The following is a 19,121-nucleotide window of genomic DNA, read 5'->3' as shown; positions in this document are numbered from 1 at the left end:
ATATATATATATATATATATATATATATATATATATATATGTTTTTTTTTTTTTTTTCCCATATTTAAAATTGCTGCAGCTCCTCTCTTCTCAGTCTGTCAGTAACACTCTGTTTCATTCCTGTCTCTATGAAGCCCCTCCTTCTGAAAAGCACAAAGTGCTCTGATTGGTCAGCTTGACTAGTTGTGACTGGTCAACTGCTTTGAGAGTGTTTGGGAAATGTCCCGCCTCTTACCATAACGGTGAGTTTCAACACACTACTAACTCACTCAACAGGCCACGCCCCTTTATTTTGCACATCTTGGGCAGGAATTATTTAAATGCGGAATATTGTGACGTATTCGCTCCCAGAAGAAAACTCAAGACTACAATGGTGGCGTTTCAGGGAGTTCAGAAACAGTACACACTTATATAGAGATTATTAGGGGTGTGACGAGACGGGTATCTCACGAGACGAGACGAGACTCGACATTGAGTTCACGAGATGAGACGAGACAAGATTTTTACACACTATTTTTAAGAAATCCTCAATGGTGAAATACATGACTAGAAAAAATATTCTGCAGGTGTATTTGAAATGTTTTAACTAATCATCTTATAATGAATGTCATTCAGTTCTACTTTCTGAGTATGAATTATCATATGCAGTAAAAGACAACAATACTCAAGTACTGTAAAAGATTTTGTCACTAACTCAACTGACTGACTTCTCTTCTGTATGATTTCAGTCCCTTCAGACCTTACTGTACATGATTTATGAGCTTCTACAACTTTTGACCTCCTAACTGAACTCCTTTCCACAGACTGATCATAGAAATAAAAACAGTATAAATAAAAACGGTAACACTTTACAATAAGGTCTCATTTATTAACATTAACATATTAACCAACATCAACTAACAATGAGCAATATATTTGCTACAGTATTTATTAATCTTTATGTTAGTTAATAAAAATAGTCATTCATTGTTAGTTCATGATAGTTCACAGTGCATTAACTAATGTTAACAAATGAAACCTTACTGTTTGTGCTTAATAAGATTAAGAGAAAACTGTTATTCATTTTTATGGTAACACTTTACAAGTTGAAACCATAATCGCACTCTCTCAATATTCAAAGTGCAAATAAGACCAAATGTTTCTTTGGTACAGAGCTAAGAGATGGTTACAACTACACTGCCCAGCCTAAAATAGCTTTCATATTGAGAGATATTTGCATTCATCAGGGAGCCGCTTTCAAAATGCGGGTACTGAAATCGCGTTTGAATGCGCGCGCGCGTTTACTTTCACTTTTAGCGATCGCACGTAACTCTGTAAATATGGAGCGGGGGCGACCGTTATCCAACTGAATTAAATGTTTTTTTTATTTAAATACAAAGCACAACGACAGTGGAGGCGTAATGTAAACGTAGCGGTGGCATATTCTTATATTCTTTCCTAATCATCCTAACACTCTGTCATGGCAACATCACGAGACTACTTTTCGCCTCGACGAGAAATCTCGTCACACTTTAGTCTCGCGAGATCTCGTGACACGAGATCTCGTCACACCCCTAGAGATTATGTTTTAAAAAACGAAAAGTCCTCTAATAAATCCTCTTTAAACTTCAGACTGTCTTAAGTATGATGCTCTGTTCTCTTATATGAGCATAATGGCATATGAAATCTTTGACAGCACTAGTGCCCTGTCCAAAAATGTGTACTGTGTTGGCATTTGGTTTCAGAATGTTCGGAAACATAATTTGGAGTTTTTTGGCACTGGTTGGAGTAGTGTGAACTGACCTTACTACCTCTTCCAAGCATTCTTGCCAATTCTATTTCCTTCTCCTTTGGTTTTCATAATTAGCCCTTACTCAGGGAATACTCCATTAGTCATTAAGTGGCAGTTGTGACAGGTGGCTCAAATCGAAACTTCATCAGTTATAATCAAAAGATTCCGGCTCAGATGAAATGACTTACTGATGTTCTCGGCAGGCACTCTGACGACAGCGGGCTCTATCAGGTTGTCTGCAAGGACAAAGGCTCCTTCCTCCAGGGTATCTAGTAACATAGTGGCGGCATGTGTTTGCTCTGTGGAATTCATGTCCTCCCAGGATTTAAGGGCTTCTGGCCTCAGGAGGTTATCAACCGTGTCCACAATAGCCTGTAACCATGGAAACAAGGGAAATGACAGGCAGTTGATATTTTTCCAACACTTTCCCTGGAAAAAAAAAGGATCCAGCACATGGAATACACTGGGGACAGCAGAAGCAAATGAGACTTGTGACATGCAACAACAACTATAATGGGAAATGAAACACTTTCTGAAACTGTACAACTAGTGTAATTTGTGCAAAAATATGCCGTTTGACTTCATGGCTCAACATTTAATGTGTTGTGTGTGTTCATGCCACCTTTCATTAGAGATCACTGTGACAAAATAACATTCCTATCCAATTCCATTACCTATTATTTGTAATTTCCAAACAGTTTCTACATGGTTTCTTTTTTTCTCTGAATCCATACTGGACATAGGGGTCCATTTGGGTATCCCACACAAACTGGAGCCCTTCTGCTCCCAGCAACAACCCACTGCTACACAATCTGCTTGATTGTGATATTAAATTCCCTGTTGGGGATCAATAATGCATTTCTTCCTATCTGTAACAGAATCTAACTGCAATGCTGTCACAAAAATCTTTCTGAGAAGTAAAAACATGATCAGACTGGAAGTAGCTTACAGATTATAGGAAAGGCTCCAGAAAATGGGATGTTCTCATTTGTATCCAAGAAAAATCATTAGTATGCAATTCAATTAACGAATCTCAAGGTGACTAACAATACTGCAGTGCTTACTGGGATTAAAGGAGGATTTTAACCCTGTAAACTCTGAAATAATAGTCAGAGAAATTATGTTTTATGTTATGTATCATATTTGAAACATCAGACTTTTATGCTCCATTTAGTATGATACAGTCATGTGAAAAATATCAGGATATAATAAAAAAAAATCATCTAGCCTGTTAGCAGGTCTTAAATTTAGGTAAATACAACCTTAGATTAACAAAAATGACATAACACTTCATTATGGTCATTATTTATTTAACAAAAATAAAAAAAATATATAGAAGCCATGTGTGACAAACTCAATAGTATGAAATACTAAATACTTGCTGATGATCAATTAATCAGTGGCATTTGATTAGAAGTACCCAGCTGCAACTTAAGCCGAGTTTCCACCACAGGAACTTTCCCCAAGGAACTAGGGGCTTTGGTGTGGTACTCGGTGTGTTTCAACTGCAGGGACCAGGTCTAAATGAAGTTACGGGTAAAAATTTCCCCTTCAGAAAGTCTCTGCTCTCTAGGTAGTACTTTTTTAAAGTTCAGGAACTTTCGGGGGTGGGGCTTGGGCACTGAACATGCTGAATGGTTGAGTTCACGCAGCATTTTGATTGATTGACTCCATGCAGCATTTTATTTCAACCATCTTTTATAAAAGCCATTTTGCGGTGCATGCAGTCGAGTTGTTTGCTATTCGAATCAACAATGGAGTTTAAAAATTACTACTGGACCAATGAGGTTCAGGCTTTATTAAGCTTATATGCGGAGGATGAAATCCAGCGGGAACTGGAAAGTCATGCGCAGTCATACAGAACGTCACCGGACTAATCTTCACTGTACATTAGACCGCAATGGAAACACAGACAGCAACAGGTATTGGGGAAAAAGTTCCATGGACAAATTGTTAGAAGGTAATTTTTGGTGGAAACGAGGCTTTACCCTCTTAATTCCTTTGGAAGCAGTAAGGGAGTACTTAGATTTTCATACATCTCCATTTTGGCCTACTTTTTGTTAAATAAATAATGACATGGTGTAATATGTCATGTGTTGTTGTTCATCTGGGTTGTATTTACATAATTATAAGACGTGCAAAAAAACGATGATTTTTTTATATTACGTTATGATGCATAAAACTATAGAATTCAAAGAAGATGTACTTTTGTTTTCACATGGCTATATAGATATATATATATATATATATTTTATTGAGGCCCAAATTGAGAAAAAGTATGAGAAAAAGTATGCAATTTAAAACTTACAAAAATTAAGTTGAAATTCTGACACTTGTAATGTAAACTCAGTGAGATCTTTCTAACATTATAGCAGATATTTACATAAAATTATATAAATTTTATGTAAATATCTTTTTAAAAATTACATACAGTCATTACTCTGTATCTGCCAATAATGTGCCTTAGTAAGGTGACATTTGATGCTTAGTTTTATGATCAAAGCTCTGTAGTTTTTAGAAATCATTCTGTCCATTTCTCCTCTTAAGCTTTTATTCGTTTTGATTTGCAAGGAAATATTCTAAATTTATGTTTAAGATGGTTAAAATTATTATTTAATCTTTTAAAATATTTTTAAATTTCAATATACATTTTGAAAATGTTATGTTGCTAAGCGTAAATGGTATAATATAATCTACAAAATATAAATTGAAATTTTATTACAATTTTAAAGGTGAAGTATGTAAGATATTTTATGTTAAAATACATTCTCTTAACCCAGTTTATTGTTCATTGACTACTATTAGTATGTCATTTTTGGGTTTAGTATGTCTGCTCAACCAGTAGCGTGAGCTTGGAGGCATGGCTACAGTAGCAGGCAGAGCCAGAGGGTGTTAGTCACTGTACGACCATGACTAACACGTTACATTGGAAAAGACATACAGCTTCGGTTACAGAAGTGCAAGTTGCTGCATGTAGACCTTCAAAGGTTAAATAGATCATGAACACATCAAAGCGAACAGGGCAATGCGATGCTATGCACTACAATGGACACTTCAATACTGTATACAGTATCATCATGCACCCATTCAGGGGTGCATTTTCCCAAAGCGAACTATGGTCGCAAGTTTCGTCATTACCAATAGAGTTCAATGGGACTTAAGACTACGATAGTTGGCTAACAATGCTTTCAGGAAACGCACCCCAGAAAGACAAATGTACAAGTTCATAATGTTTACTCAGCCTTGCTTGTGTTCGCTTTAGACAGTGTTAGTCTACTCACCTGCATACTCATGACATGTAGCTACACAGCTAAAAGTATTCCTAAAATGTTGGGCCTGTTATTGAAAGTAGCCTACTTTTACCTGTTGAGACATGCCTTCACAAGCACCCGCAATAGCTGTATTTGTGATGTTTGAGTTGGGGGAGGCGCAACGCATGAAAGGAGCTTTTGCAAAATATGTTTTATTCTTGTAATTCCATTTGGTGCCACTAGTGTTGCAGAACTACATACTTCACCTTTAACTTCACTCTGAACTTCTAAAGGACTTGCAAAAGCCCATGCACTGGGTCCCAGACGGGGTGACCTGTTACCTGTTGAGACTGTGAGAGAATCTCATTACCACAGAGCCCTTGAATGACATGGAGTAATTGTAGGACACTAAACACTAATCACTCCAGCGAGACTCCCCCTGCAATTAGTCTACAGTAAGTCAAAAGCATCTGCTAAGCCATAAGTAGTATTCACAGCCCTTTTCTTGCTGGTTGGCAAGTTATTATGTACAGCAATTGATGGAGTACTGTGTGGGCTGTCTGAAGTGTGAGTGGCCTTGTGGGCTGTAACATTTATTTCAGAGTTGACGCACTGCAGAAGGCATATAGCCATATGCGCTGCTACCAATTATGATGATATCCGACATTACCAAAAGACAAAAATAACAGCGAGAAGTAACTTAGCAGTTAAGTTTGTGAAGGATTTTCAATCTCTAAAATCACTGGGCTTGTTTAAACTTGGCATTAACATGTATCCGGATGTTGTCCACATACACATTGAAAAGACAAGCGTAAAAGCATTTGTGATCAGAATGTTATCCAATCTGTGTGTTCTAGTACAGGTAGTCGAAGACATATTGTAATCGTATCTCAGTGGAATGGAAACACAATCTAACCATCGTTTCTGCATTTACAGATCAATGTCACACAAAACCCAGCTCACTATCCGGTAGCAGGGTGTTTTTACAAGACAATCAGGAGAGGAGTAGAACACAGTAAAGGTCCCGATATACTCACAGCAAAGTTCTTCTTCGTTCTTCGCTTAGGGGTAAAGAGAAATTCTAAATACGTGAGCAGCGGTATACTGTTCCATTATACTGCAAATAATCTGATGTTGTTCACACTGCTGAGAGCGGCGTTTAGATGAATATGTTAATATGTGCTCTGTGCTTTCCTCTCAATAGCAAAATAAGCAACTACAATGATCAGTTAAAGGGCACCTATTATGCAAATTCCACTTTTACATGGTGTTTGGAAATAAATGTGTGTTGGCAGTGAGTGAACAACTACCCTACAATGATAAAAATCCACCCACTTCTTTTTTTTAATCCCCATTAAACCAAAGCGGTTTTATTAAGCCCTATTCGGACGGGATTAGTTTTACATGGGGATGTGGAGTAATGCAATTTTACCTCAGGACATCTGTAATATTAATTGGCCAATTTGCACGGGACAAGACATCTCAGTAAAACTAGCAGAAGTGGGAGGGGTAACTCGATTTATGCCCCGCCGTCACCTCCCTGTCGTCATGTGGGTATATGTTGCTTTCTCATTCCATGTGCGCAAACCTGGCGCAAACACATATAATCTAAATATATAAACTATATATAACAGTTAGGTCCGGTCAAATGACTTATCAATTAAATTCTGACTGGATTATGATGGTAATATAGCCTGACTTCGTCATACTCATATTCTAGGTAGAATGTGAGTCTGATACTGCTCCATTGCACTTGAATTATGGGGCGTGTCTTAACCGAACCAGTAAAAAAAAAAAAACTCTGCACTCAATTGGATAGACCTACAACCAATCAGAGCAACGCAGTAAGTGACGTATGTTGAACTTGTACTTAAACTTTTGCCGAATCACGTTGGAAGGACGGCAAACACATCTTTCCCATCGACAAATGCCTTGATTGCGGTTCTTTGTTCGTCTTTTAAAATTAATGCGCTGTTGATTTCTTTTATTACAGACGTGATAGCGGAATCTAAACATCGTACTTCTCCAGCTGCAGTCATCGTTGGTGAAAACCAATTCAACCCAAGCGCTCTTTGATGACGTGGGTGGTTACGTAACCGCAGATAGCCTGTCCATCATCGATTAAAGCCCACCCTGGCAATTTGATTGGCTCGGCCTTCTGGGAGCCTGAGCATAATTACTCCACAATGGATCGAGACCAGACCGAACTTCCCGTCCAAAAAATGTTGTGGGCGGGGTTTCGGGCTGGCACCCAGGCTAATGGTAATAGGCACTTAGCTAAAGATAAAATTAGTTTTGTGCCTCTGACAATTGCTTTCGATCTTCTTTTTGCTCTGAATGGTATGTAGAAAATACTTGAGGTTTGCAACAGACTTGTCCCACCACCTACAACACAAATGAATGTTTCTTCAAGTGCTTCCATGCTTGAAAAATGCGCAGAAAACTACTTTTAAACAGGAAATGATGGAATTTTACCGTACATATTTACAGTGGGTCTATTCGAACGGGATTAGTATTACCTGAGGTAATTTTTCCGGACCTTTTTACAGAAGGTAAAAGTCGCCGTAATCATCTGACATTGTCCGTAATGATTACCGAGATGGCACATTCGGACGGGACTAAAATCACTGAGAAGCTCTGGTAATTACTTTACCCCCACCTCCCCATGTAAAACTAATCCCGTCCGAATAGGGCTTTAGTCAAGCCGCTTTGATTCTCTGGGCAGTGTGACGTCAAACTGCTCAGGCCCCGCCCACAGCCACTGACTGACAGTCCTGCATTACCATAGTTTCTATCTTCAGCGAGTTGTACACCGTCCTTCATTTTCTCCATGTTTGAGCAGCTGTAGTGACAACAATGTCTGTTAAGTAATTGAAATGTTTTGTTGCTGGATGTAAGAGTGAATATAACATTCTTCTTTTACTCCTGACATCTAAGCCGCTGAATCGCAGTGGATTAGTTTTAATTTTGAAAGGAATGTGCCACAGATCTAATATACACATATGATTTCTGTTACATTACCTGCTGTTTGTGTTCACAGATATAACTGGCTGTGTTTATGTGAACTGTGTGTGTTTTTGACACAGCCTTGTGTGTATTTGACAGTTTAAACAACAAAAAATGTGAAAGAAGTTACTCAGGAGACTTGACATCTGACAGCCAGCTGTCTGTGTGTGCGTGCTTCAGATAAGTGTGCTCAGAAAACGATCCATTAGAAGTTTAAACTGATGTAGCTTTAAAACGTGTAGAAATAGTAAACTTTAATGATGAAAGAATTATGCTATCTGTGAGAGTGATCACGATACAGATGATAATCAAAACCAAGCAGATGTCTTGTTAGTATTTGGCAGAGAATCAGATTGAGGTGGAAACTGTGATCACGGCACGCAGCAGCTCATTTGCATTTAAAGGCACATGCACGAAAACAGCTTGTTTTTGACTGAATAATGGGTATTTACAACATGGATTTATAAATGATCTGTGAGGTATTTTAAGCTGAAACTTCACACAGACATTCTGAGGACACCTGAGACCTAAATTACATCTTGTAAAAATGGGCAAAATAGTTGCCCTTTAAGATAGCATCTGATCATAGGAATGTGGATGTTCGCAGCAGCTCTGTAAGTATTTGATTCAGTTCAATTCTGTGAACCGACTATATCTCAGTCGGCTACATCAGCTCAAATGAGTAAATGGATTCAATAAACTAAAGCCTATTGTTTGTTTTCTTTTTCCAATATGTCCCAGTCCAACCTTGTTTCAAAAGGAAATAGATCAACACAGGAAAGAAAGAAAATAATAATAAAAAAGGGTTGTGAATATCTATATATGTATTGTGTGTGATATGCCATTATTCTTTTACAGTGCAGCTTTGAATAACTGACTGAAACAAGTAATTCAGGATGACGAAACTACAGGAGAGATATGCATAAAAGATAAAAAGGAAGAAACGGCGGTGTGTGAAGCACTCAGGTGCGGGTGAGGAAGTGGCCACATTTGCACTTTGATCACACTATCAGCTGACAGACCAGAGCGATTATGACTGTGGGATGTCAATTACTCAGGCAAAGAACAAGAGTATAAACCAGCAAGAAATCCAATCATTCAGGTATGAACAGAAAAGCACAGAGTGTGAAGTTAAGGAAGAAAAGCGGTGAGGAGGAGGAAGGGAAAGCAACACAAAGCAACACAAAAGACGAGACTGCCTTAAAAGAGAGCTGCGTGTAATCAGACAGACTCACACGGGCCAGCAGGACAACAGACACATGGATTTCCAGCCAGACACACAGACAAACAAGCTGCATGCAGCTGAGCAGGTGAAAGGAATACTGGGAGTGTGTCCGTATATACCTTTGTATAGGCCCTGCAAGTCCTCTCTCTTTTTTGACGCTTTTTCCCCCCAAACACAAAGACGAGAGATTAGGAACAATACAGAGAGAGAGAGAGAGAGAGAGGGAAAGAGAGAGAGGAAAAGAGAAACAGAAACAGAACAAATAAGAGCCAGCCATTTCATGTATGGGTACTGCTTAAACTATGAGCTTGGTTTTCAGTGATATTTATATATTTTTTTCTTAGATGAAGACCACTGTTTTTCCAGTTGAAAAATATGAAGCATATTTACATGCACATTCCTTAAGCATTTTCGGGTGTTTGTTCACAGAGAGCCCGCTTCACAGACAGTGCGCCAGTACAGATTTGAATTCTTTTATTGCATATTATCACGCTGGAATGGTTTAATAGCACTTGAAATTAATAGTGTGATCATATAAAGTAATGCTAGCCAAAGGATGACAGAAAAAAAAAAAAATAAAAAAATTATATATACACTACTATTCAAAAGTTTGGGGTCAGTAAGATTTTTTAATGTTTTAAAAGAAGTATCTTCTGCTCACCAAGTCTGCATTTATTTGATTAAAAATACAAACAAAAACAGTAATATTGTGAAATATTATTCCAATTTAAAACAGCCTGTTTTCTATGTCAATATACAGTAAAGTGTAATTTATTCCTGTGATCAAAGCTGAATTTTCAGTATCATTACTGCAGTCTTCAGTGTCACATGATCCTTTAGAAATCAATCTAATATGATGATTTGATGCTCAAGAAACATTTAGGATTATTATCAATGTTGAAAACAGTTATTTACATTTTTATTTCATGATGCTATGATGAATAGAAAGTTCAAAAGAACAGCATTTGTCTGAAATCTAAATCTTTTGTAACAAACACTACCATTCAAAAGTTTGGGGTCAGTAAGAATTTTAATTTTATTTTTGGGGGATAGAAAGTAAAATTAATCAATACTTTTATTCATCAAGGATGAGTTAAACTGATCAAAAGTTACAGTAAAGACAATTATAATGTTAGAAAATATTCTATTTTCAATAAATGCTTTCTTTTGAACTTTCTATTCATCGAAGAATTTTAGAAAAAAATAATTTTGATAATAATAATGAATGTTTCTTGAGCATCAAATCATCATATTAGACTGATTTCTGAAGGGATCATGTGACACTGAAGACTGGAGTAATGATGCTGAAAATTCAGCTTTGATCACAGGAAAAAATTACACTTTACTGTATATTGACATAGAAAACAGCTGTTTTAAATTGGAATAATATTTCAATAATATTTTTTAATCAAATAAATGCAGGCTTGGTGAGCAGAAGATACTTCTTTTAAAACATTAAAAAATCTTACTGACCCCAAACTTTTGAACGGTAGTGTATATTATATTATATTATTATATATATATATATATATATATATATATATATATATATATATATATATATATATATATATATATATATATATATATATGGGCTGTCAAACGATTAATCGCGATTAATCACATACAAAATAAAAGTTTAAGTTTGCATAATATTTGTGTGAAGTACTGTGTGTAATTAATATGTATATATAAATACACACAAATTAATGTATATAATTAAGAAAATTATGTTATTTATGTACAAAATATTTTTATATATATAATATAAATTATATAAAAATATATAAATAAATAAATATACTTAATATTTCTCAAATATATACATGAATGTGTATTTATATATACATAATTAAACGCAGTACACCCACATATATTAGGCAAACTCAAACTTTTATTTTGTATGCGATTGATCACGATTAATCGTTTGACAGCTCTAATATAGAGTTCAAATGCAAAAACCTTTAAGTCTGTCTAAAATGTTTTCTTTTAAATAAGCAGTTTTTAATCAGGCTTCAATGTTTAGGTTCTGTAATTTCACTTTAATGGCAATAAAAGTGTTATTAGTCAGTTATTGAAATGCCTTATTTTCAAAAATGTCACTTTAGTGAATTCACTGGTATTTAAAAAGGGACATATCATGAAAATCTGACTTGTTTAAGTGCTACGTCCCTGGTGCATCTACCAAACCAGATAAACATGCAAAAGGACAACCCAGTAACTTTGTTTTGGCCAAGCCTTTTCTCTGCAAGCATGTGAAAAAATAAGCCGCTCAGATTTCGCTCCTCTTGTGACATATCTTATTATAATATTACCACCCCTTAATCTGCATGTTTCCACCCACAGCGCCTCATAAAGCCAAGACAAAAGCACATTAACTGCTCTGTTCGTTGGCTGCACAGAAGAGAACTCGTTAGCTTGGATGGCCTGCAAGTTGACCCTGGCAAGCTCGATTGCTAAAAAAGTAGCACTTCTGTTCAAGCGATATTTTGGAAAAAAAATATTAGACCATTCATAGCATTTGATAGCAATCATAAACGTTAGCCTGGTGTATGACTCTGTTTGGCAAACAGGTACGCCATGTATAGTGGGCGCCCATATGGGTTTTTCACAAAAGATTAGCATGACGGCACATGCTAGTCGATGAATTGAATCAACTCCACAGCAACTACATAAATTTATCCACTAACCATTCAGAAACGTCCAGTTGAATTCTAAAAGTTGTAACTTCTTCCTGAATCTCTCCATCAGTGTCTGACTCCAGTTTGAACAATGCAAGGCTGAACAACCGACAATCGTCATTTCGGTCGTGCGTGAGATTCTCCAGCTTTGTTGTTGTTAAGCAACCAACGCGCAAACTGTTAAAGCTCCACGTTCTTTTGGAAAGAAGCTCATTTGCATTTAAAGGGACACACAAAAATAGCATGTTGCTCACACCCAAATAGGGGCAAATTTGACAAGCTATCATAAATGATCTCTGGGGTATTTTTAGCTGAAACTTCACAGACACATTCTGGGGACACCAGAGACTTATATTACATCTTGTGAAAAGGGGCATAATAGGTCCCCTTTAACAAACTTGACTGTCTTTTGTTGCAAAACCAGCTAAGTCCATGTCTACTTTTTTTTTTGCAAAAACCTCTAAGTCCACCTCTCTTTGGAACAAGACATATGAAAACGTCTGTCAGTTTTAAAGCAGCAAAAGGAACACTGTTGTGTGTACTTGCTACTCGTGAAATCCTGTCATTGCCACTGTAACGATGGACAAAACATGATAAAAACTTGCAGCTTGGCAATTGAAAGTCGACTCATACGCACAACATCATTCATTTAAAAAAATTATATGATTCGATTTGCGTCTTCTGATTGGATTCTTCTGTGGACTTAGAGGCTTTTGCTGACAAAGGAAAGTGGTGTTTAGCGGTTTCTGCCAACGAACCGGTATTTCTGAATGAGCTGACTCTGGGATTTAGCGGATTTGAAGCAAAAGTATTTAATGAACGCATAACGATGTGTGGAGAGCATTCGCTCAATATCATTCTCCCATTTCTGACGGAGGTGGCGTTTAGCAGCTTTTGCATTGAAGTCTTCATATATTAAAGTGAATATAATGTGTACAGTATATATTCAAATTTGAACTAAGTTTTTTTTGGTGGTTGTAGTATTTCTTTTTTTGTTTTTTTTTGTGGCAATCTTGGGCCAAGATGTTTTTGCAGGCCTGGATGATGCAATGATGCTGAATTAACTGTCACCTCTGTTTCTCTCTGCTGCCCAACATTTCCACATGTGAGAACCCAAGGGGAAAATGTTTTGCTCAGAGTCTGATCTTTCATATGTCACTTCAATGAAAGTTTCAGAATGTAATATTGACAGCTAGCAGTTGAAATGGGTACTGCAGTCCAAATTCAAAATATTGGAGAGGGTTGTTTCTCCTGCTCCCTCCTACTAGGACTCCACACTTACGCTGGTTGCCAGATTGAGGCCACGTAACAGGAACAAGCGCTACTGACAATGGAAGGTGACAAGCCTTACACTAAGTTGATCAGCCAAAGTACCACATCATCAAGCTTTTTAGATGGACAGTGAGGCTTTTTACATCAGGTAGAAACTGCAATCTCAGATCCAATTTGTTTGCTGGCTTCAATACACTGTGTTTTCGGGGTATCAAAATACTATTGGGTAAATTCGCAGTGTGCGAGAATCACACAAACCATAACAAAAACAAACATTTTGACACGGAATACACATTTCAACATAGACTAACTAGCTGTAGCATTGTTTTTCAGAGAAATAAGTATTTGAACTTCGTTTGCATGAACATGTTTCCAAAATCTCTGCAAACATATGGTATTTTTATGCTTTAGTACAGTCAAACAAATTACAAACAGCACCTTTAAGTACATACAGAGTACAGAGCTATTCAATGAATGTGGATAACATACAGTTCAGATAATCTGATCTTGTCAAATTCTGCAGAAAATATCATGTTTGTATATTTATGTTCATACTGAGATGTCTTAACTGAGTGAAGGTTTCAGAGTCTCAGAAAATCTATATTCTATATTTATACTCTGTAAATCTATATAGAGCTCTATTTATATTTATACTCTATAAATCTTTATAGAGCTCTACTTTCTGGATGGATGGATGTCAATCGTAAACACATTTTTGTGTCAAAAAATTGTCTGGGTGGGACACAAGCCTCATGACAGAGAAGGAACTTCTCTGTGTTGACTAGGTGCAATGATGGATAAATCAGCTTTGGGAATTTCTGTGGCAATATAAGCCATGGTAGTAATGCCATAAAAGCTTGACTCAAGATAAGAAATGACACTTCAGCTAACAATAGGGACTGGCATCCCCTCACATAAACATACTTTTCCTGGCAACTGAATTTGTCATGTTAAAAGCATCTCCCACAGAGACTGTCAAACCAAGAACTGTTGAGGCTTTTAGGATTTATTCAAACTTTATCAAACCAAGATTCAATCATGTGACCCCATAAAAAAAAAAACACACACACACAACCAGAAAGCACAAACTCTCTTGCCAGACATGAAGTGTACTGTACCTTGTTGAAGCTATGTCCCGCTGTATCTTTATCGTCATGTTTAAGCTCTTGCAGCTGTGTGTCCAGTATATCCACAAGCTGCTCCATTAGCCGAACAGATGAGCTAATGTCCCCGGCAAACACAGGGCCCTGAGTGTGACGCGCCAACTCATTGGCCAGACTTGCAGCATTTTCACCACTGCGGATCTGGAGTTGTAAGAAGTTCAGAAAAAAGCCATGTAACTGAATGGACAGTTATCATATTAATAATTATGGCTAGGCATTGGCACAAATTTCATGATTTGACAATTTTGACAAGCTTGCAATTCAATATTGATTCATTTAGATATACTGTATATCAGGTAGAGTACATCAATTTTCTCAAGGAAAAAATCTTTTCGACCTAAAGCTGTAAACTGTACAGGTAACCCTGTCAGTCAGTGCATTACTATCATTGCATTAATATGTTAGAGGATAGATGTTCCCACATCAACTGAAAACAGCACAGACTAAAAACATCCATTCTTAGGATTTAAGAGTCAATATCAGTTCATCAAAATGAGAATTAAAATCGAGAAAACATTATTTTCAACCCAGTCCTAATACTTATTTTCTGGTACATCAGCTCAGTGAATACTTGGGCTTGTTAATGGCATCTACCCATAAGATATTATATTTTGTAAATTTATCTCATCTTCCCCTCTATCCACTGATATTTTCCCTGTATTGTACTGCTGTAGAACACCTGATCCTCACCACAAACATTTCAATGTACAATTGGTTATATTAAAGGTACCCTAGAATGTGTCTGAATTTTCAGCTCAAAATACCCCATAGATTTTTTTAAATTAATTTTTTTAACTGCCTATTTTGAGGCATAATTAAATATGCGCCGATTCAGGCTGAGGCCCTTTTAAATCCTCGTGCTCCCTGCCCCCGAGCTCGCGACTATAAAACAGTGCATAAACAAAGTTCACACAGATAATATAACCCTCAAATGGATATTTACAAAATGTTCGTCATGCATGCTGCATGCATGCATCGGATCATGTGAGTATAGTATTTATTTGGATGTTTACATTTGATTCTGAATGAGTTTGATGGTGCTCCATGGCTAAAGCTAACATTATACACTGTTGGAGAGATTTATAAAAAATGAAGATGTGTTTGTGCATTATACAGACTGCAAGTGTTTAAAAATGAAAATAGCGACGGCTCCGTGAATATAGTAATAAACGATAGTAACTTTAACCACATTTAACAGTACATTAGCAACATGCTAATGAAACATTTAGAAAGACAATTTACAAATATCACTAAAAATATTATGATATCATGGATCATGTCAGTTATTATTGCTCCATCTGCCATTTTTTGCTTTTGTCCTTGCTTGCTTACCTAGTCTGATGATTCAGCTGTGCACAGATCCAGACATTAATACTGCCTGCCTTGTCTAACGCCTTGAACATTGGCTGGCATATGCAAATATTGGGGGCGTACATATTAATGATCCCGACTGTTACGTAACAGTTGGTGTTATGTTGAGAGTCGCCTGTTCTTCGGAGGTCTTTTAAACAAATGAGATTTATATAAGAAGGAGGAAACAATGGTGTTTGAGACTCACTGTATGTCATTTCCATGTACTGAACTCTTGTTATTTAACTATGCCGAGGTAAATGCAATTTTCAATTCTAGGGCACCTTTAACCTGTTGTTTGCCCAAAAAACAGAAGTGTTAGTTCACCTCTGACAGCCTTGTCAATGGATAATAAACAATTCATGCTTTTGCAAATTTGAGGAAATACTGTATGAAAAAAGTATGTATTTGATTTTAGAAATGTTACATTTCTCTATTATATATATGGCAAATCTCAACTGCTTGATTGTTTATATTGTTGCATAATGCATAACTATATTATCACAGCTCTATATTATATAAAGTTGGATGTCCTACGTTATCAAACCAACATTAAAGTACATACAATATACTGCCTTAAGGTGATAAATAAAATATAGCAATCTTAACTACTTTATTGCTTGTATCATCGCAAAATATAAACCATATTATCAATATACTAAATGCAACTATAAAGCATGGAGATATTATGAAATAATGTGTGATGTAAAAAGTGGTATACAAATAAGTTTGAGTCAGCTATTTTAGACTCACCTTCTGTGCCACCTGGGTCACCCAGTGCGAAGTACAGTTGCTGAGATCAGGACCTTTTGGACTCCAGATGCTGTCAACAGTCGTGCAGAGGAACAACGCGATTCCTGGTGAACCACAGAAAGGGCAAATCTGTTCAACAGTGATTTTAAGGTCAGCACTAGTTTGGAGGTCTCCATCTTTGGGACAGTTGTCAGTTCTTTCCTATTTAGTACTTGGGGGGGCACTGCTGAAGTTAAAGGTGGGGGTTTAATGCTATTTCATGCATTCTGACACTGTTAAAGAGTTAGATTCTCATGCTAAACATGGCCAAAGTTTCAAAACACGAGTTGGACGTATGACAAAGTATTTCTGTGCTAAAAATACTCTTCCAAATCCTCTTAAATTTCGGGATGTTTTTTTCAAGTATGTGCCTGTGTGACATCAGAAAGGTCAGAGTTCCTTGTACGGGCACTTCTCCCGGAAGAGAGCATGCCTGCACGTCGACCAGAGCAAGAGAGCAAGAGCACGCCCATCAACGTGCTTCATTAATGTTTACAGAAGTCATCGGCAGCCCTGCACAAGACTTGCTCGAGAAAGATTTGTCACTGTTTTTAGACCATGAAATCAACAATGTCACCAAAGAAGTGTATTTTTGGTTGTGAGGGCAAAATAACCTTGCTTCCGAAAGAACCCAGTGTTCAGTGGAGCTGAGAGATTTGTGCTCACGCATTACATTGATGCGCTCTCGATAGTTGCAAACTGATGCAATCACTTTTTTATTGGTTACAATGAATGGAGAATATCTTGTGTTTTTCCATGGCTGCTTTTTTTTTTTTTTTAATTTAGATAGGGACAGATACAAATAACATAGATAAACTTTGACAGTTATCTGATGCCTGTATCATAATGTTTTTAGCTTAAAGCTAATTTACAACACTTGTCCCTAGTAGGGCTTTTTTGGAAAAAAAAACAAAAAACACAATAGACCAATTTGGTTTTTGCAAACAGCGATGACGTTTTTTATGGGCGGAGCCTACCTGGTTGCAGAAAATGACAGTTGAGCAGTAGCAGTCTATGGAAGCCACGAAATAAAAGAATAAAAAAAAGTTAATTTCGAGTTTATATCTCACAATTCTGACTTTTATTTCTCGCAAACCTGAGTTTATATCTCACATTTCTTACAAAGAAAAACAGAATTGTGAGATATGCTCGTTATCCTGTAACTCGTTATACTCGTTTTCTGAATTGCAATTTATCCCGCAATTCTGACTTTTTTCCCCTCAGAATTGTGAAATAAACTCACAATTGCGAGTTATAATGGCCGAACTGGGAGTCATAAACACGCAAATGCAAGAAAAAAAGTCAGAATTGTGAAATAAAAATTTTATAGACTATGTTTAAAAGTTATCTATGTAAAATGTTATAGGTTTAAATATTACTCCATGCTGTAACTGCTATGTATGTATGTCCTCTGAACTGCATATGTGAATATTGTAATAATATGTAGACTTACTGTTTACATCAAATTCCTGCTTTAATAGTAGACTAATCCTTGCAGGTGTCATCAGTGCAGTCTGTTTTTTGCATTCCGATTCCAACATCCAGAGGCACAACAAAACGTTTTTCTCTTATTCTGTGGATTTTGCACATTTTCCTCCAATTGCTACCGCTATTTTTCTGCAACCACTATGCGCGCGCAGCTGCAAGTGACGTAATTGTGACGTCTGCTCTAAAGAGGTCTATACAGTTTAATATTAACATCAACATTAATAAAAGACCAGGAAGGAATAAGAATAAAAATGTAATACAATAGAAAATAATAAAAAAGGATTTAAAATATACAGAAAGGGCAAAGTCAAAGGACTAAATATGAGAACAACATTGTTCCTGAATTAACCACAATTTGATTTTTTTTTTGAAGGTGGCTAATGTCGGGATACATTTCAGATGATCTGGCAGAGCATTCCATAATTTTGCCCCTTTCACTGAAACAGCAACCTGGGCAAATGATGTTCTACGAAAAGGGATGTTACAATTGACTTTAGAAGCAGATCTGGTGGATCTAGTATTTTGCTGTCTTGTTATTATTTTGCAAAGCGGTAGTGGAGCAGCATCATTTAAGCATTTGAAGACCAGTTTAATCAGATGCAGAGAAATAAAATTAACAAAACTTAGAATCTTATTAGGGGCCGAGCACCGAAGGTGCTGTAGCCCCTATTGTAATTGTTAGTTTTATTAGGGGCTAAGCACCGAAGGTGCTATAGCCCCTATTGTATCTGTTAGTTTTATTATTAGGGGCTAAGCACCGAAGGTGCTATAGCCCCTATTGTATCTGTTAGTTTTATTATTATTATTATTATTATTATTATTCCTCCCCAATGGGAGTCTATGGCAGCCCTATCAACGGAACATGAGAAAATGATGAAATTTGGCACACTTGTAGTGATGGTCATGTCTAGAAATCTGACCAATTTTGGAGTCTCTAGGACCAACTCTATAGCGCCACCACCAGTTCAAAAATTCAACATTCTAAAGGTTATAACATTTGAACCATTTGCTCTAGAAAAATGTAATTTAGTACATCTGATTTGGCTCTTCATGCTGATGCTATTCAACATATTATATTAAGTCTCCGCCCATTACAGTAGCAGCCATTTTGAAAAGTACAGT

At 36.7% G+C, this 19,121-nt stretch overlaps 1 pseudogene; it reads right to left on the bottom strand.

The window, feature by feature from the left end:
- The window catches only part of LOC125268874, a 118,073-nt pseudogene that overhangs the window by 50,289 nt on the left and 48,663 nt on the right, over window positions 1–19,121 (bottom strand).

The sequence above is a fragment of the Megalobrama amblycephala genome, linkage group LG5 (assembly GCF_018812025.1).
Source record: "Megalobrama amblycephala isolate DHTTF-2021 linkage group LG5, ASM1881202v1, whole genome shotgun sequence".
Classification (NCBI taxonomy): Eukaryota; Metazoa; Chordata; class Actinopteri; order Cypriniformes; family Xenocyprididae; genus Megalobrama; species Megalobrama amblycephala.
The sequence above is the reverse complement of the archived record's forward strand: the minus strand, read 5'-3'. Positions and strand labels throughout refer to the sequence as shown.